At 54.0% G+C, this 25,079-nt stretch overlaps 1 long non-coding RNA gene across 26 annotated transcripts; it reads left to right on the top strand.

Moving 5' to 3' along the window:
* Positions 1-12,311: 12,311 nt before the first annotated feature.
* Positions 12,312-23,157, top strand: LOC149120956 (uncharacterized). Of its 26 annotated transcripts, none has more exons than XR_016225151.1 (7): positions 12,312-12,489; positions 12,619-12,718; positions 16,894-17,006; positions 19,055-19,421; positions 19,905-20,059; positions 21,286-21,581; positions 21,932-23,157. It is a non-coding gene; the product is annotated as an uncharacterized LOC149120956 (long non-coding RNA). The 26 variants fall into 26 exon arrangements; XR_016225152.1 differs by having other exon boundaries at positions 12,313-12,489; positions 19,905-20,037; XR_016225154.1 differs by having other exon boundaries at positions 12,313-12,489; positions 21,365-21,581.
* The last annotated feature ends 1,922 nt before the right edge of the window (positions 23,158-25,079 follow it).

Below are 25,079 nucleotides of genomic sequence, written 5' to 3'. Positions count from 1 at the left end.
CTTCCCAAATGATCAGAGTGGCCAGAGCTGAGCTGATCCGAAGCCAGGAGCTTCTTCCTGGTCTCCCTCGCGGGTGCAGGGGCCCAAGCACTTGGCCATCTTCTACTGCCTTCCCAGGCCATAGCAGAGAGCTGGATCAGAAGTGTAACAGCCAGGACTCGAACTGGCACCCACGTAGGATGATGGCACTGCAGGCGACGGCTTTACTTGCTACACCACAGCGCCGGCCCCTCAATGTAATGTTAAACAAGATACTGTATAGAGTTTATTACATGCCTGGTTCTAATTCACTCCTCACACTTACCCTCTGAATCAGATCTTATTATTTAAAAAATTTTTTTTAAATTTATTTGAAAGGCAGAGTGACAGAGAAGGAGGAAAGGAGGGAGGGAGAAGGAGAGAGAGAGGGAAGGAGAGAGAAATCTTCTATCCATTGATTCATTCCCCAGATGGCCACAATGGTCAGAGCTGAGCCAGGTGGAGTCTGGGTCTCCCACGTGGGTGGCAGGGACCCAAGCACCTGGGCCACCATCTGCTGCCTTCCAGGTGAATTAGCAGGGCGCTGGAGAAGCGGAACAGCGAGAACTCGAACTGGTACGCTGATACGGGGTGTGGGCACGGCAGGCAGAGGCTTACCTGCTGCACCGCGACATTGCTCCCTGCATAGGTATTATTATTATTATTATTATTACACTTAAACTTGAAGAAACCAAAACAGGCAAAGATGGGCGGCTGTCACTGCTGAGGCTGGGATTTGGTCGTTGGCAGCTGAAAGCCAGGAAGTGCACTCACAGCCACCAGTCTCTACTGCCTCTGCAGAAACCACAAATGTGCCCAGAAGCAAGAGCAGAGAGCGCCCAAATTGCCCAGAGAGTGGGGTGGACTTCTAGAATATTCTATGGTGAGTCAGCACTTTTTTTCCAAGTACGTAATCCATTTTTACACCCTCGTTATGTCTGAGGTCTCCAGGACTTCCTCCTTTCAATGAAGGCTGGTGGCCGCCGTGACCAGTAGCTCCCTTCTCTCCCCACGCCCAGCCCCTGGCAGCTGCCACTGCACTCTCCGTCATTGTGAGTTCAACTGCTTTGTGAGATCCCACGTGTGAGTGAGACTGTGCAGTATTTGTCTTCTTGTGACTGGCTCATTTCCCTTGGCATCACGTCCTCAAGCTTCATGCATTATAGTGAATTATGAGATTTCCTCCTCTTTTCTTTCTTTCTTTCTTTCTTTTTTTTTGACAGGCAGAGTGGCCTTTTTTCAGACCAAATAATATTCCACAGTGTGGGTGGGTGGGCGTCACATTGTCTTTACGCATTCTTCTGTTGGTGGGCACGTGGGCTGTTTCCATATAAGGTCCAGGGAATAACACTGAGCTCAACAAGGGAGTGTAAATATCTCTTCGAGACAGGGTTCTTTTTATATTTCTAAAAATTCTAAAATATAATTATTTCATCAATTTCTAAAAATGCAAAATACAATTATTTCATTAATTTCTAAAAATCATTTCTCAGGAAAAAAATCAACAACTAAATTAAAAAGTTCTACCTGCCCTTCCAGTTCCTTCTGTGGGATTCTGGCCACTGAAGTCCACGCTGCAATCTCACAGCACTCAGGTCCCGCCCTGGACAGCCAGGTGACTGTCAGGTGAGCGCAGCCTTGTGAGCCCCTGAACATGGCCCTGTCTCACCCCCAGGGGCCAACGCAGGTGCTCACCGCTCAAGCCTTTCTTGCTTGTTTCACCCTCTGCCAAGCTCTGTGCCCTGGGCGCCGTCACTCTGCTGCTGTCAGAGAGCTTCAGGAAGCAGGGTCAAGTCAGACATCCCCCAGCTATGCGAGCCCACAGACCCCTCAAGACGCCTCTTGGGGCTCCAGCACGCGCAGCGCCTTGCCTCCCGCTGCCCCAAGGCAAAGGGCATTTTCTCTCCGGGCATTTCCTTGTTGAGCCAGCCCATTAGACTCTTGGTTAAAATGGCTACAACTTCTGCTTCAGCAGGACAAGGGGCCCTGACATCTCCAGGGCCCTGGCCTCGGGCGGCTGAGCCCCCAGGCTTGCCCACCGCATTGAGGAATACATGGGCCACGCCTCAGAAACAGGTGCAGCAGTTGGCCATGGCTGTGGGCCTGCCGAGGGGGAGAGGTCGGCTGGACACCCCTGGGTGATCAGCTCTGAGGCTGCTGTAACAGCTGGCCACACGCTAGGTGGCCGGCGACAGGAGAAATTGCTCCTCTAGCAGTTCCAGAGCCCAGGGTGTGAGGTCCCGGGGTTGGCAGGGCCACGCTCCCTCTGAAGGCTCTGGGCAAGAATGGGAAAGCTGTGTCCTCCAGCTCCTGGCGGCCCCTGGCATTCCTTGGCTACGGCAGGATAACCGCAGTCTATTCCGGCATCTTCGCTGGGTCATCTTCCCTGTGTCTCTGAGTGCCTTCTCTTCTCTGTGCCTTATGGGCACAGCATCATTGACATCACTCTTACCCGGGATGGCCTCATCTTGAGATTCTCACCCTCATTGCTTCTGCAAAGACCCTTATTCTACAAAGGTCGCATTCTGAGGTTCTGGGTGGACAATGATTTGGGGCAAGAGGGGCACTGTTCTATCCAATCCACCTGGGAAAGCTCATGGACCCCTGTGGATAGAGTTATTTATACCTGGTGGACAGGAAGTAGATAACAAGACTATTAAGACATTGGGCAGGGGTCAAGGAGTAAGGCACACCTTCCTGTAAGCCTGAGAAGCTACATGAAGAACCTAGAAGGACCTAGAAGGACCCTCAGCATAATCAGGAGATGAGAACAGGGAGGCCAAAGGGACAGAGACACTGCCCCTCAACCAAGGGTGCTGCATGTGTCTGGTGTACTTTGTGTGTGAGCTGGTCCTGCAGTTTGGACGTGTCCCCCACATTTCGTGTGTTGGGTGCCTAATTCACATGTTATTGGTTTTTGGGTGTGGCATTTTGGAGGCTCTCCCCTCATGGACGGATTAATCCATCGGCTCATTCATGGGCTCCTGGACCGGTGAGTTACAGAGGGAGGGGCTTGGTGCTGAAGGCTCTGTCTGCAAGCTTGCTGCGTCCCCCTCCGTGACTATGCAGCAAGAGGCTCCCACCAGACGCTGGCACCAGGCTGTTGGACATCCGGGCCTCCAGAACCAGGAGCTAAATAAATGTCTTTTCTTTATAAATATCTCAGCCTCAGGTGTTTGTTGTGGTAACAGGAGACACACGAGGGCGGCTAGGTTGGGGCCTGCTTTAGGGGAAACTCCCCCCTGCCACACACACAAGGTCAAGTGGACTTCTCCAGGGACGGCTTCCCCTGTATGAGGCTGCTTTAAAACCTTCATGGAAAGTGGCATTAAAAGTTATTTTGGGGGCTGGCACTGTGGCACAGTGGGTTAACTCCCTGGCCTGAAGTGCCGGCATTCCATATGGGCGCTGGTTCGACCCAGCTGCTCTAATTCCAATCCAGCTCTCTGCTATGGCCTAGGGAAGCAGTAGAAGATGGCCCAAGTGCTTGGGCCCCTGCATCCATGTGGGAGGCCCAGAAGAAGCTCCTGGCTCCTGGCTTCAGATCGGCGCAGCTCCAACCATTGCGGCCAATTGGAGAGTGAACCAGCGGATGGAAGACCTCTCTCTCTGTCTCTACCTCTCTCTGTGTAACTCTTTCAGATAGATAAATAAATCTTTAAAAAAAAGTTATTTTGGTGCAAAAACTTTTGAAATCCATGAATAATTTTTATAAGATTTATGTATTTATTTGAAAGGTAGTTACAAAGAGAGACAGAGAGAGGAAGAGAAAGAGAGAGAGAGATCTATCATTGGCTGGTTTCCTCCCCAATGGCTGCAATGGCTAGGGCTGGGCAGAGCAGAAGCCAGGAGACCAGAGCTCCATCTGTGTCTCCCACGTGGGTGGCAGGGGCCCAAGCACTCGAGCCATCTTCTGCTGTGCATTAGAAGTGCCTCTGAAGTAGAGTCTGGGGACAATGGGACTGCGTGGGGTTCAACATGAACTCAGAGCGTAGTGAATCAAAGACGGGTGGCCTGGAAGAGCAAGGCAAGGCTTCTCAGAGGAGGGGACCGGTGGGGACACCCGGCTGGGGGAGAGCAGGATGTTGGGGGAGGGAGGAAGGAGGAGGGCATTTTCATTGAGGAGCCCTGTCCAAGATGGAAGAGGGAGTGGCCCTGGTACCTCTTGACACGGTCACCCGGATGGCTCCTGATGCCTCTTCCGCTGTGTCAGGGTGTAAGATGAATGAAAGTGCTTGATGTGAGAGCCGAGGCCACAGCACTGAGTTGGGCACACTTAGCTGTGTCATTCTCAGGCCGCATGGTTGTAGCCATGCTACCTGACCTCTCCGAGACTTGCTTGTCCTTTCTATAGAATGGAGAGAAGAATGGCGCCACATCATGGCGAGGCTGGGAAGATTACCTGACTGAAGCCTCAGAGAAAGTCAACCCCTGGTGAGGTCATCATATATAACAAGAATGATACAATCACATATCATTCTTGCTCTGCTTCTTATGTCTGACTCTTGCGTTGGGAATGTGTGGGGACCATGGCATGCGTGAGAAGCATAGCTTTGGACAGAGAATTGCACATCACCCAGTGGATGCATAGTCTGCTGCAATCAGATTCCCAGACTACAAGAAGGTCCCACCTATGACGAAAGAGATATCCCAGAACAATGCTATCCCACATGTGGTCAGTGGCGCCACACCAACCCACGCACTCCTTGTAATACAGCTGCGATGAGACAACTACAAAGGCTGGGGTAAATGTTCAGTAACTTCTATAGCAATTTTACATTCCTGTGACATCCAGGAATGCATGCTCAGTAGGCTTGTTTCATCGAACAGGGTCTAGACCAGTTCAATTGTTGTTGAATTTCCATGGCAAATTGCAGGTGTACAGTACATGTGTCAACCTGTGAGGGATGAGAAATAGTTAAAACTATTTCATTTGCCTTGAGAAACACTGCTTTAGAGGCAGGCAGAGATCTTTAAAGCCTGAGTTGAAAGATATATCAGTCAAGATCTTTCAGGATAAAAAGGAGTGTCCTAGGTGACCCAAGCATAGAGAATTGAACAGAGGGTATTGATTACCTAGGCAATGAAATATCTAGGAATCCAAAATTGGGACCGTGCTACAAGCCAGAGATTAGTGACAGCAGGAAGATGCTGTGACTCCTAGGGCTGTAGGGACAGTAGAAGAAAGTCATGTAGCCAAATCTCAAGGTTTGGTGCTATGCAGAGGGAGCTAGATCTATGGCTAGGACCGCCCAGCCCTAGAAGCCATGAAGGAGACCTTGGCACTGTCAGGTATGCCATTGGAGACAAAGAACAAGAAAGAGCAATTCTCGGCTTTCCCATCCCATCCTCCAGTCTGTGGTCTTTCATTGGTTGAAATTACCCAGAAGTCAGCAGGCACGGGAACCTGGGGGTCGAGGGCAGGGTGGGGACAGTGAATGGATGTGAGAGCAGGGCTGGAAGGTGGCACAGCAGGTTAAGCTGTCGCCTGCAACTCTGGCATTCCACATGAGCACCGGTTCTAGACCCGGCTGCTCCACTTCCCATCCAGCTCCCTGCTAATGTGCCTGGGAAAGCACTGGAAAATGTTCCAAGAGCTTGGGCTCCTGTTACACACATGGGAGACCTGCTTGGAGTTCTAAGCTCCTGGCTTCAGTCTGGCCCAGCCTAGGCCACAGTGGCCTTTTGGACAGTGAATCCTCTCTCTCTGTAATTCTGCCTTTCAAATAAATTTTGAAAATCTTAAAAAAAAAAAAAAATCTACCAGTGACTGCCATGGGGGTGAGAAAGCAGCCAACAATGCAGATGGAAATGAACTCCAATGACTCCTGCCCCAGGGGGAATGCATGGAGAAACAGAACCAGAACAGCTGCTAGTCATCCTTCTCACCATTGCTCTGTCTTTGGATGTGGAGAAGGCCAAGGATGATGCCACCATAAGTACCTTCAACCCTACAGGTGGGATTAAGAAACCAGACTAAGATCCCAGGGCTGGCGCTGTGGTACAGTGGTTTAAACCGCTGCCTACAATGCCGGCATCACATGTGGGTGCCGGTTTGAGTCCTGGCTGCTCCACTTCTGCTCCAGCTCCCTGCTAATGCACCTGGGAAAGCAGGGGAAGGTGGCCCACGTGCTTGTGCTCCTGCCTCCACATGGGAGACCTGGAAGAAGCTCCTGGCTCCTGGCTTCAGTCTGACTCATGCTAGCCATTGAGGCCATTTGGAGAGTGACCCAGCAGTTGGAAGATGTCTTTCTGTGTCTCTCCCTCTCTCTCTGTAACTCTGCCTTTCAAATAAATAAATAAATCTTTAAAAAAAATAGTCTTTAAAAAAAAATCTGCTTTTCCGGAAGTTCCCTTCAGCTTCCCTCTTGTGGAACAACTTCCAAGTGGAAAAAGAATCCGTGAAGTCTCTATTTTTAAGTGGAGCTGGTACGGTCCTCCATGGGCATTATGGAGAAGATTTAGGAGAATTTCTTAGGAAATGGAGAAAGAACTCCAGGGACAAGTGAAGGCAGAAAAACAAAAATCAGGAGGTTGTGAGAATAGAACACTTTTCAAACGAACCTGCCAGGTTGGGATGCAGGGAGAAAATTGATATTAATGAAACATCATGAGTGCATTAAGACAGCCAAAGTGCTCTCAGATGTCTGTGGGGACTGCTCCTCTCCACGGCTTTTGGAAAAACTTAACATGTAAAACTTCCTCATAAACACAAGTATTTTAAGAATGTCAACTTGGAGACATTCCTGGCCAGCAGTGCTCATGCAGTTGGGAATACCTTTGATTAACTCCGGCTGGTAATTAGGTTCGGGGCTGCCCGTGCCAAGCGCCCTCCAGAGCAGCAGGGAAGGTGAGGGAGGCAGGCAGGGCACCCGGGCGAGGTCCCTCACCTCTGCCTTCTGGCTGCGTAAGCCTGATGGCCACTTCTGGCTTTAGGCACAAGACGGGTGCGAGAGGGCTCTCAGGTCATCTCAAGATTGTCACCCAAACCGCTGTGTGTGGACTGCAGACGACGCCAACCGACGAGCCTCTCTTCTCTGCAAACGCTCCCCGCTCCTGTAGGTGGACTCAGGCAGCCATGTTGATTTCAAAGGATCCCGGCCATGGGCATAATCGATTGGATGGGGGCAGTCACCTGACCAAGGCCGAGCCAATCAGATGCTTCCTTCCCCCCCCCCAAACCATTTGGCGCTGGCTGTTTGAGGAGGCTGGGCAGGCTGCGCTTTTTGCCTGGCCTGTGGCACTGCGGACTCGGGATGCTGCCTGGCTGCCTCGCATAGAATAGCCAGCTTGCAGAGAAAGAAAAGATGGAGAGGATGCTGGGGAAAAAAAAAAAACCAAGTGATTCAAAGCAATGGCTTGTGGGACAGAACCTGATTAAGGGGGTCCTAGCTTCCATGGGGAAGGAGGCCCAGTTTATAGGTGCCTTCTTGGGACACGCAGCCAGTAGAGTCTTTTCTTGTGCAAATTTAAAGCGGTCCTGATCTTTGCAGTGAGGATAATGAGTGAGAAAGTGGTGGCGGTCGTGTCACAGCCTCAGGTGGCTCTAGGGCCTACGGCGAGGGCAGTCAGGACCCTTTCTCCCACTCAGGAAACATTTATGCAGCGCCTCTTAGGTCAAACTACGACAGCCTGAATGTGTTTCCTCCAAAATTCACGGGGAAACCTAAGCCCAGAGCAACTCACGGAGAGGTGGGGCTCCAAGCTGGAGCGTGCGCCACGAGATCTCTGTCCCATGGAGGCAACGAATGTGGTCCTTTTCTGTCCTTGTGCTGTGTGAGGACACAGCGTTCATGGCCGCAGGAGTCTTGGAAGAAGAGGACAGGCCCTCAGCTGACACCACACCAGCCAGCACCTTGGTCTTGGCCTCTCAGCTTCCGGAACTGAGAGCGATACGTTTGTGCCATTCACGAATTGCCCAGTCTATTTTGCTGCACCAAGAAGAACAGCCCAAACCACTCCGATCTGGGGATGCCAGTCAGGAGAGAAGCGGTGAATATGCTGTGTAATTTAGTGACCCACAAAAGGCGGCCATGACCAAAAGCTGCCCCTCGTGACTTGCCGATGTCCCGCTGCTCAACTCATGGGACTCTACAGAGATCAACCCCAGGCTGCGCCCTGGGGCAGGAGCGAGCCCCACTGTGCAGAACATGACAGTCAGAGCTTAGGGGATGATTTCTTGAAGCACCCAGCAGTGTTCTGGGCACCTGGTTTATGCCTGATGGGACCAACTTAGCGTCAGCACCAAGCTGAGATCTATGAGCCACTTCGGTGTTGGCTGCCGGTACAATGCCACCAGCCTGGTTCCGTAGCATCCGTGGGCCTTGGGGTCAGCAGAAGGCGGAAGAATGGACTGAAGTGGTGAGAATTAAGTTCAGATGTCTGCTCTCACCATTGGGATTAAACCAGCTTCAACTCCAACCATTCACTGTACTTCATTAACTTGGACTGAAGGTGGGGATTTATTAATATCCTCCAAGTACAAGCAGATGGTTTTGTTCAAGGGGGAAAGATGTAAATAAGAGTGTCAGGGTTCTCCTTAAGGCAGTCAGCCTTACACACACACACACACAAACACACACACACATACACAATGGTGCGCTTGTTAATGATACATCAGATTTTATTCATTAAAGTAGATCATTGGGGACCACTATTTGCTGAACACTGTTCCTGGCATATGGTAGAGGCTCGATAAATATTTGTTGAATTAATAAATAAGTCAACATATTGTCACTGTAGAAGTCACCACATGTTCTTTGGATTACAGAAGTTTCTAAAAGAAATGTTTTGTATTTGGAAGTCTCAACAGAAAATGAGCTGCCCTCCCTCCAGAACGTGGAAGGCCAGAGGTCATGGATCCCACACTTGGGTTGGGCACCGTCCCTGGTTTTGCTGCCAAGGTTCCCAGCCTTTGAACTGGCCCTCGGCAGACTCTTGAGCTTGCTCCAGCCCTGCTCAGTTTGGGGAAGGGGTTGGCTTGGCTTCCTGTACCTCCCTCGTGTGCTGTCCTAGGAAAGCAGCCGCCCACTGGGCTCAGCCTCCCCTCCAGCTGTAGTCTTTCCGGGGATTCTCCATGCATGCTACAGGCGCTCTTGGACTTGCCAACCAAGTTCCAGAACCCCCAGCTGACATGATTTGAGGGCATCTCCTGCAGCAGTGAGTGTCTGCAGGGGCCTCTAATTCTAATTCTGGTGTTGTCGTTTACAATAAAGCCTTTTTTCATGTTGAAAACACTGTTGTTTAAATATTTTTTCCTGAGGTTTCACCTGATCCCAAACCTTTCCTCCGATTCTCCTCCTAGAGGCACATACCCACGTTGAAAAGCGCAAGAGTACTTCAGAACATTCATGGGAAATGGAGCTTAAAGCTAACTCTGGGAGCCAGCGCTGTGGTGCAGCGGCCGCTGCCTGCGGTGTTGGCATCCCAAAAAGGCACCAGTTCGAATCCCAGCTGCTCCTCTTCTGATCCAGCTGCTTGCTAAGGAGACTGGGAAAGCAGTAGAAGATGGCACAAGTGCTCGGGCCCCTGCACCCACGTGGGAGACCCAAACCCAGATGAAGCTTCTGGCTCCTGGCTTCAGATCAGCCAAGCCATTTGGAGAGTGAACCAGAGGATGGAAGATTTCTCTCTCTCTCTCTCTCTCTCTCTCCCCCTCCCTCCCTCCCTCTCTGTAAATCTGCCTTTAAAAAGAAGATAACTCTAGTTTGGTGCAAAAAAAATTTGAAATCCATGCATATGTGGGGTCTTCAAAAAGTGCATGGAAAATGTGTCTCCTGAACACTCGATGCCTGAATTTCACATTTTTTGGCAATATAATGAGTTTGTCTTTTAGTCCCATTTTTCCATGAACTTTTTGAAAGACCTGATGAGTTGAGCCGGAAAGAGGCTTAAAGCAGAGTGACTAGGACAGAGAAGGAGCCGTGACCTGGGCCCAGAGGGGTGGTGAGATGATGCGAGGTGAGGTGACTGTCCCCAGGAGAAGGGGCTGAGGGAGGGCGTGGCAGCTGTCTCCCCATGTCTGGAGGTGAAACTGAAATCTGGACAAACCAAGAACATGTGTCCAGGTAATGAACACAAGCTCTGGGCACCCCCAGGGAGTGGGGCCCTGGCTCATGGAAAGGCACAGGTGCCTCTTCCCCCTGGGTGTCTACTCCCCGCCTCCCAGGTCCTGGTGTCGTCCAGCTGCTGTTGGGACCGTGGAACACAGCGCTCACCTTTCATTTCTCAGTGTTGTGTAGCACAGCTTGAATTATTTGTTTTCAAACCAGTTACACCTTTAGCCCATCTCCACTCAAGATCCCGATGAGGCCACCTAGCCAGCTTCCTCACCTCCTTGGTGAATTTTGCTGTTTCAAGAATGTGGCTCCACAAAGCAGGATGCCTCCAGGAGTGTGAGTGAGAGAAAGGGAGGTTTCAGCAGAGAGAAGAAAACCTGGGGTGGGCGTTGGGACTCCATGGGTTAAGCTGACCCTTGGGGCGCCTGTAGCTCATATTTAAGCACCTCATTCGTGAGTCGTGGCTTGTCCACGCTCCAGATCCGGCTTCTTGTTGATGCGCCCGAGAGGTAGCAGGTGGTGGCACAAGTGCTTGGGTTCCTGCCCCCCACGTGGGAGACCCAAATGGAGTCCCAGCTTCCAGGCTTAGCCTGGCCCGGCCCCAGCTATCACAGGCGTTGGAGGAGTGAATGAACCAGCAGAGGGAAGACCGCTCTTTCCTCTCTGTTGCTCTGCCTTTCAAAGAAATAAAGATTTTTAAAGCAAAGAAAGAAAGAAAGGGAGAGCTTCTGAAGACTGGAGCTATCTAGCAGTGGAGGGGAGTGACCTGGGCACGTGCACCTCGGTGACAGCAGGTGCACCTCAGTGACGGCAGGTGCACCTCGGTGACGGCAGGTGCATGAGCGGCAGCTACCAGCCTACTCACGTCCAGAGCTTCGAGTGGGCTCTCATGCCATAATTCCTCTCCCGTCCAGGTTGGGGCTTACACCAAGCTCATCAAGGGCTGGAGGGCCCTGTGGAAAACACCAGCAGTTGCAGTCTGCAAAGCTTCGGGTGGAGAAGGTGGCATGGGCCTCTACACAGGCTGCCACAGGGGACGGTCCCAGGGGGCTCTGTCACCCCGTCTTCCCAGCCCAGAAGAGCATGCCCATGCTTGTCATGCCTTGGGGGTCTCAGTGCCCCATGACGAGGATTCTACTGGCCCTGCTGTCACCCCCAGCCACCCCCTCAAGTATGCATTTCCACCCTGAAATGGACCAGTCAGTCCTGCACCCTCAGTTTCCTGCCTTGGTCCAGAGGTAGTTGCAATGCTTCTGATTTGACCACTCAGCTTCTGTTCTTGTTTATAATTCATTATTCTCCCCAACTTTCCCTCCCAAACAAACAAACAAACTGGGATTTCAAAGGAACAGAGATTTCCAGGGTCCCTGTAAAATTCAGATCCAGAAATGGGTCCTAGCTGGAACCCTTTGCAAGGTGCGTCACCTTCTCCAGTTCAGCCCTGTTGCTGCCATCATCACCCTCTCGTCTTGGTTTGGTCTCCCCCTGAAGTAGATTCTTATTTTTTATAAGTTTTTTAAATTAATTTATTTGAGAGGTAGAGTTACAGACAGTGAGAGGGAGAGACAGAGAGAAAGGTCTTCCGTCTGTTGGTTCACTCCCCAAATGGCCACAATGGCCGGCGCTGCGCCGATCCAAAGCCAGGAGCCAGGAGCTTCTTCCAGGTCTCCCACGTGGGTACAGGGGCCCAAGCACCTGGGCCATCTTCCACTGCTTTCCCAGGCCATAGCAGAGAGCTGGATCGTAAGTGGTGCAGCTGGGACTCAAACCGGCGTCCATATGGGATGCTGGCACTGCAGGCAGAAGATTAACCTACTGTGCCACTGCGTCAGCCCCTGAAGTAGATTCTAAGAGCAGGTGCTCTGGCATGAGCGTCCCCCAAAAGTGTGTGCGGGGAACTTGCAGCCCAGGGCAACAGCGTTGCGAGGTGAGGCCCAGGGGAAGGCTGTACTCTCAGGAGTGGATTAGCGCTGATTACAAAAGGGCTTGAGGCTGTGTGTTTGATTGATTGATTTCTTTCTCTCTCACATCCAAGAGGACTCACACCAAATGAAGGCCCTCACCAGACGTAGCCCCCTCAGTCTGGACTTCCCAGCCTCCAGGACGGTAATAAATCAGTCTCTGCTCTTAGCAACTCACCCAGTGGCGGGTATTCTGCGACAGCAAGACCCAGCGGACTGAGACAGAGGACTGGCGGGCAGAGAGCAGCCCCGGGCAGGTGAGCCTGAGCAACACCTGTGGAGGGTGAGCAGGGGAGTCCGGGAGAAGAAAGGCCATAAAAGGCAGGGGCACGGGCAAGCTGCTACGGCCGGCAGACTCCAGGTCCTCACCGTCCCTTAACAGGGTCGCCCACCTTCCTCCCAAGTCCCCAGGTGGGACCCACGCATGTTCTTGACACGGGAGGCAGAACCAAGTGAGCGAGCGAACGAGCGAGCGAGCGAGCACGCTGGTTCTCCTGCCGCGCCCGCCACCGAGCCAGGCCTGCTCTTTCCTCTGGAACATCTCAGACCCTCAGGTCCTCTGCTCTCTCCTCCACTTTCAGGTTAGAACGCCAACCTGGTTCGAAGGCCACTGGCGGGGAGACGAATTGCAGGGCAGCGATTCACGGCCTTGCCTAAGCCTAAGCCGGGATCCACGCCTTGGTAAGTGCTTCCATGGTTGCTGGCATTCCCTCTGCTGACCAAAGGAAAACAATGGACCCCCCCCCCATCCCCACCCTCACTCCCACCCTGGCGGCCACAACACTTTCTGGAACCGAGAGGCTGGAAACATGGACCAACGAGAGGGCAGCGCCCCTCTCCCCGGCAGATGGGAGCCAGTCTCCCCGTGGCCCTGCTGTATTCTGAGTGCCTGGGAAGCCCTGAGCGGGTGGCTGTTGCTTCCAGATTACGGCGGAACCTGTTGACAGCCTTGCTGCCAAGGCTGCTTCGGTTTGGGGCATTCAGACGCTGGGAACCGCGACCCTTTTCTCCACACGTCTCGTGTCTCTGCTGCGTTTATTTTGGTGGCGACCAAGGGATTTTGTTTTTGTTTTCGTTTTTGTTTTTTTCTTCCTGTGTCTTTGCATATGGAGGGTCTGGGCTCAGCACTGATGACAGCCTCTTCTGCATCAGGTGAACCTGGTCCCTGGCCCTTTCTCATCATGTTCCCTTTCTCGGATGCTATAAACTGAGACCGTGGAGCACCTGGCGCACCCAAGGGTTCTGCCTTCCAAAGTGTGTGGTTCCCCTGAGCAAAGGAGGTGCTGGGGAGTGGGTAAGGACATAGGGACGTAGGGCCGATTGTGTGGGCCTGGGCCTGGGGCCAGTCACACACCTTCTCTCTGCTTCCTTGTCTATAAAATGGAACAAGGACAGCACAGACCTCACGGCGTTGAGAAGAGAAAACGTGATCCTAGGGCCTGGCTTTGCAGCACACAGGCTAAACCCCCTCTGGCATCCTGTCTCTGAGCTCCGATTCAAGTCCCAGACGCTCCACTTCCGATCCAGCTCCCTGCTAATGGCCTGGGAAGGCAGTGGAGGCTGGCCCAAGTGCTTGGGCCCCTGCCACCCACATGGGAGACATGGAAGAAGCTCCTGGCTCCAGGCTTTGGATTGGCCCTGTCCTGGCCATTGCGGGGACGAAGATCTCCCTCCCTCCCTCCCTCTGTCTGTCTGTCTGTCTCTCTCTGTAAGTATGCCTTTCAAATAAATATTTTTTTAAAAAGAGAAGGATCAGAAGGAGCTTCCTAAATGATGGTCATTTGGAGATTTGCCTGGAAGAATGGGCAGAACTTAGGCAAATGTGCAGCCATCAGGGGAAGGGGTGAATCAAGAGAGGAGCAAGGAGGGCAACCCAGATAAGGTCAGAAGGCCTGCGCAGGTGTATCCAGGGATCCGCGGCTAACTCACATGGCTGGAGGGGTGAGGCCAGGCCTAACTGCCAGGCTCGGGGAGGGGCGGGCGCCAAGGAGACCTCCTCGGTCAGAGCAGGGAGTGCGTGCATTTGAGAACAACTGCTTTCTAGGAGAGCCCAGGCCTCTGGGACCAGGACACTCTCCTTTGCCCTTAGCAAAATGGTGACGGCATGCTTGGGTGTTCGGTTTGTCAAACGACAGCCTTAGCTCTGACAGCAAAGCCGAAGCCGGGCCGCAGTGGCCGGCAGTGGGAGGGGTGGGACGTTTTATTGCGCGGTATTGGATTGTCTCAGACCCCTGCTATTCCCCTGGAAGGGGCCACGGCTGTGGGGTCAATTTACCCTCCAACCCGAAGCCACAAAGTTGATAATCAGCTGCCACCGTCTTTGGGGGAGGGGAACTGCCTTGCGGAGCTGTTCAATAAATCCCCTATTAGCAGGGAAAGTGCTTACACGCACTTAAAAAAAATTAAACAACAAAATAAGAGCAGTTGATTGACAAGGCATCAATAAAGCCCTGTGCTGCCCCGGTGACCTCCCCTGCAACACGCACACGCGCACCTGCCAATCTGTGTTTATTAGAAACCAGTTCCTATAAATAGCTCGTGGCAGAGCAAACGGTGAGCTGCTTCTCAACGGTGGGACTGGGAGGCGCTAACTCTTTCACACGTGGTTCTTGGTTCTGCTGGGTGATGGCTTAGTGCAGCGGGACTGTGGGGAGTTGGGAGGAAGGGGTTGTTGTCCTGAGCAAGCGGTTAATCATTTTTTAATTTCCACCTTCGGGGCAGAACTGCCTCTCCGTCCCAGATCGATTTTTTTTCTTTTTGTTGACCAACTGAACCCCAGTTTGTTTTCTAGATAGCAATGTGCTGCTCTAAACAAACCCTAGCTTTCCTATTTAAAGGTAGGGCTGCCCACAGGCAGACACAAACAAAGGCCTCTGGGAAAATTGTTGTCATGCTGATGCACCTGCCACCTCTTTCCCCTTGTTCCTTGTTTTCATCCTGCCTGGGGTGTGTGTGTAAGTCTGGACGCTTGGCAGCTGTGTTGTGACTATGAAATCACAAGCGTGAGGTGGACACCAGTGTGCTGAGCATGGCAGAGCAGAGAGATGACTGTGGCTGAAGTTCTTGATGTCATGGAGACACTGACACCCCAGGCTGTCTGTTCATAGACTGTTGTGTGATGCAATATCAATTACTGGGGCTGGGGTGTGGCTAAGCTGCTGCTCGGGATGTCTGTGTTCCGTATCTGAGAGCCTGGTTTGAGTCCATCTGCTCTGCTTCGGGTTCAGCTTCCTGCTAATTAATGTACATCCTGGCAAGCAGAAAATGATGGCTCAAGGACTTGAGTCCCTGCCGCCAGTGTGGGAGACCCAGATGCAGTTCTTGGCTCCTGGCTTCAGCCTGGCCCAGCCCTCGCTGTTGTAGGCATTTGGGGAATGAACCAAAGGATAGAAAAGATTCTCTCTCTATCTCTTTCTCTCTTTCTCTCTCTCTCTGTCATTCTGCCTTTCAATTAAATAAGTAAACATTTTAAAAATACATCATTTGGTTTAAGCCACTGTGGGATTGTCAGTTAACTGCAGCCAACTACAACCCTAATTGATGCAACTTTATGCCACGATCTCATCCCAAATTTATCCTACAAGAATGTGAAGTTGCATACTGGAGCACATGCAGTGTGGGTAAAGTAGACAACCCAGCAATTCAGAGTAGAGTGTGACGGCTCTTGGACCAAAGGTAGCTGGGTTCCCGTCCAGGAGAGAGCCAGCACTTCCCAGCCGTGTGGCCCTGGTCGAGTCGGCGAGCCTCACTTGCCTCATCTGCAAGGTGGGGTTATGCCACATGCTCCATAGTTTGCTGGGAGCCTCTGGTGGTGAGTGTAAAAGCTGAGCTGCTTCTAGAATCTTGTATCCTCTTAGTCCAGCCAGCTGCCCAGTTCCTCCCCATAACTCTCCACACGTGTAATAAGCCTTCTCGCCTCTGGGCCTTGAGTGTCTTTCCAGACCTCTGTGTCCTGGTCTGGCTGTCAGCTGTGCAGCATGGGTGGCCCTAAACTCGCTGGCCCAAGCCTCAGACTCACTCTGAAGACCGGCAGGGCTGGGAGCCTTTTTGCCACTGCACTAAGGTGGATAGCAGCGCAGCCCGTAGCCTGTGCAACCTCACTCTGCAGGCAAAAAAGGACAGGGTGCGTCTCCTGGCGTACTGGCCAGAGCCTACCTGTCCGGCTGGTTCACCCAGCCCTCAGAGTGTCAGGGCTGGCTGCTAGGGGTCTCCACAGCCTTGTCCTGGCAGAAGGTAAACCCCTTTGCCTGAGGGGGTGAGCTCCTCAGGCCCCAAGTAGCCTGTGATGGAGTGACGTGAGGGGACAGAGCCTGCACACCTTGCCTGCGGGTGGAACCATCTCTGAGCTGCATTCAAGCTCCAGGCTCCTGGTTGGGTCAGGCCGAGGCCAGATGCCTGTCAAGACCAGGTTCTTGCTTCGCTGCCTGCTTTGCTCTGTCCCCTTCCCCTACTCCCTTCCACTGGGGAAAAAGGAACCATCTGTGTTCCGGGCTTCCGGGGAAACTGTCCTAAGGCATTGGAGTGCAAGGCTGCAATTGCCTAGCCCAGCTAGGAGCCCACCCCTTCCTTGGGCCCAGGCCAGGATGGGCGCTGGTCCCCACTAAGGCTTTCCCCTGCCGTCTTGTCACTGCTTGACCGAGAGATGCCAGAGGGCAGGACAGCCATGTCTGTGTCTTCCTGCTCAGCACTTGTGCATGGAGAGCACGGGTGATGACAACAAGATGATAAATTCAGCTCACACCTCCTAAAGGTGCGCAGTGTGCCAGCCACAGTTCTGGTGACTTCTCGCGTCTTCGTCCAGTCATGCCCCTCGCCGATCTTCCTAAGTAGGAGCTGTTCTTCTACCCATTTTGCAGCTGAGGCCTGAGTCTGAGAGGGAAGAATCAGGACTGGAAGGCTCTACTCCTGACTGCCGACGAGGGCTCCCTCCATGCCCCTGCTCAGCCAGGAGGCCCCACCGCCGGCAAGGGTAGGTGAGAATTTGTCCAGAGGGTTCTCCAACGGTGTCTCTCACCTCACTCTCTGGGTGGAAGAAGGGGGCGGCCATGCTTGACAAAGGCAAAGCACAATGAAACTAAACACCGAGGTCTTACAGCGTGGATCATGCAAAGCCAGGGAGGAGAGATTGATTAGCGAATGGGGAGTCTCGGCTCCGATCAATATTTCATCAACATGAGGAAGGCGGGCAGGGGCCCCTGGCATGCAGGAAGGAAGCTCTGTCTTCATGTTTTCGCCATCTCTGCCCTCGAAGACACTGCTGCCTCCATGGGAGACGCGCCGGCTCGCGGACACGGCGTCTCTGCTCCTCCCTCTCAGATCTGAGTCACAGAAAGACTCGCTGCGGCTGAAGGCTGCGAGGGACGTTAGGGCTCGTCTAACCCAGCCCGGTGCAGAGATGGGAATGGCAGTAACGAGTTAGCACGTGCTGAGCGCATACTGTGTAACAGGCACCCTGCGCAGGGCTCTCCGTGTTCGGCTCAACCATCTTAGGAGGCAGCTACTGCAGGCATTTCCAACTTGCTGAAAAGGCAGTGAGGCGCAGAGAGGTGAAGCAACTTGTTTAAAATCACACGAACAGGGGCTGGTGCTGCGGCATGGCGGGGGAAGCCGCCGCCAGTGCTGCCATCCCATGTGGGCGCCGGTTTGGGTCTTGGCTGCTCCATTTCCGATCCAGCTCTCTGCTGTGGCCTGGGAGAGCAGTGAAAGATGGCCCTTGGGCCCCTGCACCCATGTGGGAGACCTGGAGGAGGCTCCTCGCTCCTGGCTTCAGATTGGTGCAGCTTCGGCCATTGCGGCGGGTTCGGGAGTGAACCAGCAGATGGAAGACCTCTCTCTCCTCTCTCTCCTCTCTCTCCTCTCTCTCCTCTCTCTCCTCTCTCTCCTCTCTCTCCTCTCTCTCCTCTCTCTCCTCTCTCTCCTCTCTCTCCTCTCTCTCCTCTCTCTCCTCTCCCTCCTCTCCCTCCTCTCCCTCCTCTCCCTCCTCTCCCTCCTCTCCCTCCTCTCCCTCCTCTCCCTCCTCTCCCTCCTCTCCCTCCTCTCCCTCCTCTCCCTCCTCTCCCTCCTCTCTCTGTGTAACTCTGACTTTCAAATAAATGAATAAATCTTTTAAAAAAAAAATCACACGGACAGTAACTAAGTGTGTTCAGGGAGTACCATCTCTACAACAAGCTATGCCTGCCACGTTAATGACCGGCACAATAGAAACTTGTCTCTGGATTCCCCAGGGTTCCCACGCAGGTGTTTCTGCTCACTGGATCCTCTCCTCTCCTTCCATCTTTGTAGCTCTGCCTTCCCTTGGGGCCTTGCCTCTGTCCGTCATCCCCACCCTGTGAAAGGACTCAGCACGGAGACTACACCCTTCTTAGGCTCTTGGTCCAGAACTGACTTGTGTCATTTCTTTTTTTAATTTTTTAAAAATTTATTTGAAAGGCAGAGTTACTGAGAGAGGAAGAGGAGTGGAGAGGGAGGAGGTAGCGGAAGGAAAGAGAGAGAGAGAGATTTTGCATCCACTGGTTCACTCCCCAGATGGTCAAAATGGCCAGGCTGAAGCCAGGAGCCAGGAGCTTCTTCCTGGTCTCCCATGTAGGTGCTGGAATCCACAGACTTGGGCCATCCTCTGCTGCTTTCCCAGGTGCATTAGCAGAGAGCTAGATCAGAAGTGGGGCAGCTGGGACTTGAACTGGCGCCCAAATGGAATGCCGGCCCTGTGCCATTTCCTTTCCTATTGCGTTGGTGAGAATGGGTGAGGTGATGTAGGCACATACCTTTGCCAGAGGGTAAAGCAGTCACTTCTCAGGTACAGCTCTGCACTGTGGATGGACAGGAATGAACCTGGGTGAAAACTAGCCATCTATGCTAGTCCTCGATGAAGGGAGAGAAAAGGCCATGACCTCTTCATCTTCCCCTTCAATCAAGAATGTAAAGCATTCCCAGAACTCTGCCAGCAGATGTCCACTTAGGTCTCCTTGGCCACGACAAAGTCACATGCACCCCCACCCCCACCCCCCACCCCCGCAGCTGCAAGAGAAGCCGGGAACCAGAGAACGGGTTCTTCCCGCCTAGCAAGCGTTCATCACATCCCACCACCTGGCGGCGAGCATATCCCTTCTAGAAGTTAAGCAGGATCCAACAAGCAAGTGAGAAGGGGAGCAGATAGGTCTGCCTGCCCACGTTCACGATTCCAAAGTGAGCCCCAAAGAGGTTGGCTGGGCACCCCCGTGGTGCCAGCTGCTGGGAGAGGTGGCTTTTCTACTGTCCAAGGGCGTTCCGACTTCCACTCACCACTGCACTGAAATTGCTCCCACTTGGAACATCAAGGCTGGTAACTCCCAGAGGCACCTTCCAGAGAGCCTCCCCCACCCCCTGGCTGCGGGAGACGCTTTTGGTAAGTCAAGGTCATCTCTCTTTCTTGGCGCGGCCAGGAGCCAACCCCAGGGCTGGAAGTCAGGCATGGAAACAGCATGAAAGACGTGGAGGCGCTCTCCCCACCAAGCCCATCAGCAGAGAGGCTGGTGAGGAACCAGAAACCCACCAGCCATCCCCTGCCTGGATCCCTGGAGGAGAGAGAGAGGAGGGGCCTTTCCCAGCATTTCTGATGATTGAACCAAGTTCATGTTCAGAATGTACATAAAGTTATTTGGGCCAAATTTCCATGTTAACTGTTCAGATCAGAAACGCTCAGTGTCAGTTAAATTTGGTTGGGTTATAAGACAACGCCGTCAAGATCAACAACATGTGGTCTGATTTGATTTAACCCAGAGAAGAAAGGCCTTTTCCCTTCTGCTCCGCTGTAACATTCTACATATAAAGATACATGCGCGCTTGCTCTCTGCCAGAAATGTCAACTGCTTTTGATCTCTCCCCTTAGATATTAAAGTTTGCCCGGCCTGCCCCTCTGCTTGGCGGGCCCCGTAAGGGCTTTCAAACCAATAAACAAGCCTGGAGCTGCCGAGAGAGTGGAAGCTGTTTGCCTTTTGGAGCTGGAGCCCCGTGGCCCGAAGGTCGTGTTTAATCAGCCTCAAGGTTTCGGTTAACATTGACTTGGAGTTTAAAATAGCATTTCAATAACCTCAGCCCCTTCCTGCTCCCCGCCCCGTCAGCTGTGGGAGGAGGGAGATGGAGGCCCTTGGGTTTGGGGCTTTGCTGTTTGTTGTTAAGGATCTGAAGCAAACGAGCTGTGCTTGGCTGGTGGCCACGGCCGGTGGAGAGCTCCCCTCTTGGTTTCAGGGAGGGACCTGGCCGCAGTGCCCTCTCATAAGGGCTTCTGTTCCTTTCTTCTCAGATTCTTTTTAAAGAAAATTTCTATTTATTTATTTTTATGTGAAAGGCAGAGAGACAGAGAGAGATTGATTTTTTTTTTTTCATCCACTGATTTATTCTCCAAATGCCCCCAGCAGCCAGGGCTGGGCCAGAAGTCGGGAGTCTAGAACTCTGTCCAGCTCTCCCACGTGGGTGACAGAAACTCCGGGACTTGAGCCATTATCTGTCACCTCCCAGCACAAAGATGGAGCTGTGAGCTGGAACTTGGACCCGGGCACTTTGATACGGATGCAAGAGACCCAAGCAGTGTCTTTGTGCCAAATGCCCGTCCTGTGTCTCCGAAGGTTCTAGAGATAGATAATGCTCTTTAGAAGAGGGTGTGGGGCTGGTGCTGTGGTGTAGTAGACTAAGCCTCCACCTGCGGTGCCGGCATCCCATATGGGTGCTGTTTCCAGTCCTGGCTACTCCACTTCTCATCCAGCTCTCTGCTGTGGCCTGGGAAAGCAGTAGAAGATGGCCCAAGTCCTTGGGCCCCTGCACCCACGTGGGAGACCCGGAAGAAGCTCCTGGCTCCTGGCTTTGGATCAGCGCAGCTCCAGCCATTGAGGCCAACTAGGGAGTGAACCAGCAGATGGAAGACCTCTCTCTCTGTCTCTACCTCTCTCTGTCTATAATGCTGCCTCTCAAATAAGTCGATAAATCCTAAAAAGAAGAAGAAGAGGGCATGAAATGCCAGTTTTGCCCCACAGAGTGAGTGGAAGGGGGGCACAGAGGCGTTACTGTGGGCTGACTGCACTCCCACCCGAGACTGGAGGTGGAAGACAGTGAGAGCCCTCACAGCACACCTCTGCTGACACGGGTGCGTGGCTGCTTCTGCCCTCTCTGGTCCGCCTCCCTCCTGATCTCTGGACTCTTGAGAGCCTCCAGATAGACTTGTCCAAGCCAAACCCTCTGCCTTTCCTTCCTGCTTGCCCCTCTCCGAATCACAGTAGAGCATGCTGGGAACGCAAGAGCCCGTGAGAGAGGTGCTGCCTGCGACAGCTGTGGCTGTATTCCTGCCCCTGCCAGGCGACGGAGCATCTTTGTGCCTCTCTTCCCGGAAGCAGCACCGCCCTGTGAGTCCTGCTGCCCCAGGACCTGCTGCCTTCCGGGTCTCTCCGCTGTGGTGCGAGAGGGCGTGTGCAGCTGAGACTCCACCCCCTTACCCCAGGCAGCTTTCTTGAGCCTCAGGGAGAAGTTCTCACTGGATCCCAGGTCTCTGTGGCTCCTGGCTGCCCATGAGAAGGTGAGAACGCCATGTCTTGTAACGCGCAAGTGAATGGGTTCTGTCTCACGGAACTGAGGCAAGTGGCAGAACAGCAGCTCAGGCCAGAGTGGGTGCGAGTGTTTGGTGGTTGCCATGGCGAGGACCTTGCTGCCCTCCATGCAGTGGGAATCCCTCCTTGGGTTGGTTACCCGAGAGCCTCTTTCCTGCCCAGCCCCCTGCAGGGTCCCAGCTCTCCGCTGGGGAGATCACCCCAGAGCCATCCTTGCATTCTGCTGGTAGAGAGGCTCCGCTATGAAAGATTTCGAGGATTTGCCTCTTCTCCATAGAGTTGCCTGTTCAAAGAGTCTTTTAATGTGTTTTCCTTAAAGATGACCCCCTTGTCTGGCCACCTCGTGAGTCTGCAGGCTAACCCTCCAGTTTGGCGTCTGGTATCTCGGCTACCTTGTATCACCCAGCATGGGTCAGGCCTGTGCCATGGTAACAGAATCACTGGGTCTTAATCTGAAGCAGGTCATTTGTCACCCATGTCACTTCCTGTCCACGTGATCCGCTCTCCCGGGCATCAGCTGACCATGCAGTGACCCAGTGCCCCGCACGCCAGCTCCTCTCATCTCCGCCCACAGCCTCCAGGATCACTGAAGAGGAACCTGAGGGCAGGATACTGTCCCTGCTAAACACTTTGGCCCAGAAGCAGCACTCATCGCCTCTGCTCGGAGCCTCTAGGCAGGACCCGTCCCTCGGCCCTTCTGGCTGCAAGAGATGCCGAGAGCCCGGGCAGCGTGCAGACACCAGGCGAGCGGGACATCCTCTGTCCCCCATTCCTCCACCTGTCTCTCGGAACGCTCTGCATCCCCCTAAGAGGACTCATGGGATCACCAGGGCACAGAGAAATCTCTTCTGAACCTGTTACAAGGGCTGGCCCGGGGTATGTCCCACCCTTGAAGAGGCGGCGGAAGGAACAGCCATGGACCAACATGAGCTAATATTTATCCAGTACTCTCTTTGTGACAGGCACAGGCTAGACCTTTTGGGAGTGAAGGGATTGGACCATGTCTCTCGGCCAACACCCAGCAGAGGCGCAGCCGTGGTAGACCTCAGAGCCTGGGGCTGCGCCCTGGTCAGCACTGCAGGGTCGCTTTCAACTTCTCCAGCTGCAGCTGGTGGTGGTCGCCAGCCTCAGCGATCCCCGGAACAACCCCCTGGGGACCCTGACCCTCGGGACACTAGAGCCTCATTGACCAGGCCTTCTCAGTGGCCACAGCTTCTCCAGGGTCAGATGCACGTGGAGGAGCTGCCCCCATCCTGGCTGGGGACCTCAGACCAGCCGTCCTGGCGCTCAGAAGAGAGGTGGGCAAGTCCAAGGCTATGCCCAAAGCAGAGCCCTAGGCAGAGAGCGGCGCCTGGCCACGGCCTCACCCACTGCCCACAGCCCATGGGGGGCTCTTTGTGTCTCCCATGAGGCCTAACACGTGGAGGTCTGTGCCACTCTGACCCCAGCTGAATCATCAGGGGCGTGGGAAAGTTCACGGTCAAATCCTGACCCGGGCCTGCATGTGGCAGGAAGTCTTTCACACACTCGGACACTGATGCAGGAGCTCATGGCGGTGCCAGGCACTCTGTCCAGCCCAGAAAGGTGAATGATCTGGGCATCCTGCCCACGAGGACCTGCTAGCCTCCTGCAGGTGGCAGATAGACAAGTCGTCCCAGGAGAGGGGGGGATCACTTCCCCATGTGATGGGACCCAGGCAAGGCAGCCTCTTCCTGTGGGTAGGGAAGGCTCTGGTGAGGAGGTGAGGACTCTGAAGGACCCCCCCCTCCTTTGGCGTGTGCAAATGCATGATGTGTCTGGATGGTGCAGATTAATCCAACAGGACTGTCACCTCGGGCACAGCCTGCAGGCAGGAGATGGAAATGCCTGCAGGGACAGGCACTGGGAGAAAGTCACAGAGAAGGTGGCGTCGTGCTTGAGCCCTCCTGACAGTTCGCTGGAGGTGCAGGTGGAGCTACGCCCTCAGTAGAGACCCCAGAGCAAGGGGGACAAGACCCGGGGGAGGACCTGGGTGCCCCAGGCAGACCGTGTGCTCCCCTAGTACCGTGTGACGGGTGACCTCCAACTCAGTGGAGGAGGGTGGCACTGCTGGACGAGCCCCCAGCTCTGTGGGCCACGAGTCTGGCCCTGGAGTGGTTAAGGTCTCTGCTCGGACCCTGGCTGGCTGAAATCAAGGTGCTGACTGGGGCTGCCCGTCTTCTTCCATTTCTCTGCGGCTGTAGGACTGGGCTCCCGATTTCCAGGGCCGGCCTCCCGCGCGGAGGGGCAGCCCCTCTCTCTCGTAGCTCGTGGCATGAAGCTTGCTTTCTCCCAGGCCGGTGGCTCTCGCCGACTGCTCCTGCTGCATCCAGGGGGAGAACGCTCCCTGGTTAGGTCAGAGCCACCCAGATAACCAGCTAAATTGAAGATCGGCTAAGTTGAATCCCCTCACAGCAGCACCTAGGTTAGTGCTGGATTGACTCACCGGGGGTGGGGAATCTGGAGGGCAGGCTCAGAATTCTGCTTCCCACGGGAGGAGAGAGGGGCTCCGTGGTGCTGGAGCGAGGTGCAGGGCATGTGAAGTAGAGTAATGGCAGGGAGAGGAGGCTCAACCTAGTGATGAGCCTGAGGCCTGGAGGGCTGGCACTCCCTAGGGCTGGGCTCAGGGTGGACTGTGTGCAAGGGATGTGAGGTTAATGAAGTGGCCAGGCCTTCAGCTGGGCCCTGGCCAGGCTTGGCAGACCAGTGTGGGTGGGAAGAAGTGGGACGAAGACCTGCGGGGAACACTCTGCGTGCACCACCTATCCCAGCCCCACTAGCCTCACCTGCGCTGGGCCTTCCAGGGCTGTGGCTGTCCCGGAAGCAGGAAGCCCCCTCCCCAGGTCCTGCTGACCCCGTGACATGTTCCCCCTGCCCAGGTTGAAGGACCAGGGAGGAAGCAGGTAAGTGACACTGCTATGTCTGCTTCCAGGGCAGCCTGGCCCAGATCCGGCTATTGTAGGCATTTGGGGATTGAACCAGAAGATTTTAAGATTCTCTCTCTCTCTCTCCCCTCCCCTCCCCTCCCCCCCTCCCCTCCCCCCCTCCTCCCTATGTGGCTCGGAGACAGCACATGCTGGGTGCAGCTCAGAGCCTGCAGGGACAGAGGACAACCCAAGCTCCACACTTCTGCTTGTTCGCTCAAGTCTCTGGTCCCTGCCCAGTTGCAGGGGGTGCATCTCTTTTTCCTTTGCCTCTTCCTGGAAATGCGAGGGCTTGAGCCTTCCTACCTGGAAAATGAGGTCCCCAGTGCACCTGCCGAGGAGTCCATGGGAACTTGCAGGGCTGCTCCGACAAGGTGGCAGTGAGCTGGTGCCTCACTCGGAAGACAAAGCCATGCTTCGCCCCCAAGAAAGCCATTGCCAGGGCAGCGTGTGAGACGGAGGCCGAGGGGAGAGAGAAGAGTTTCGGGGGGAGGAGGGCGGGGCATCTTCTTGGGCTCCGAAGGC

The sequence above is a fragment of the Oryctolagus cuniculus genome, chromosome 18, assembly GCF_051225735.1.
Source record: "Oryctolagus cuniculus isolate XC-2025 breed Fujian yellow rabbit chromosome 18, ASM5122573v1, whole genome shotgun sequence".
In the NCBI taxonomy this organism is placed as follows: Eukaryota; Metazoa; Chordata; class Mammalia; order Lagomorpha; family Leporidae; genus Oryctolagus; species Oryctolagus cuniculus.
Note: the sequence above shows the minus strand (reverse complement) of the source record. Positions and strands in the feature narration are given on the sequence as shown.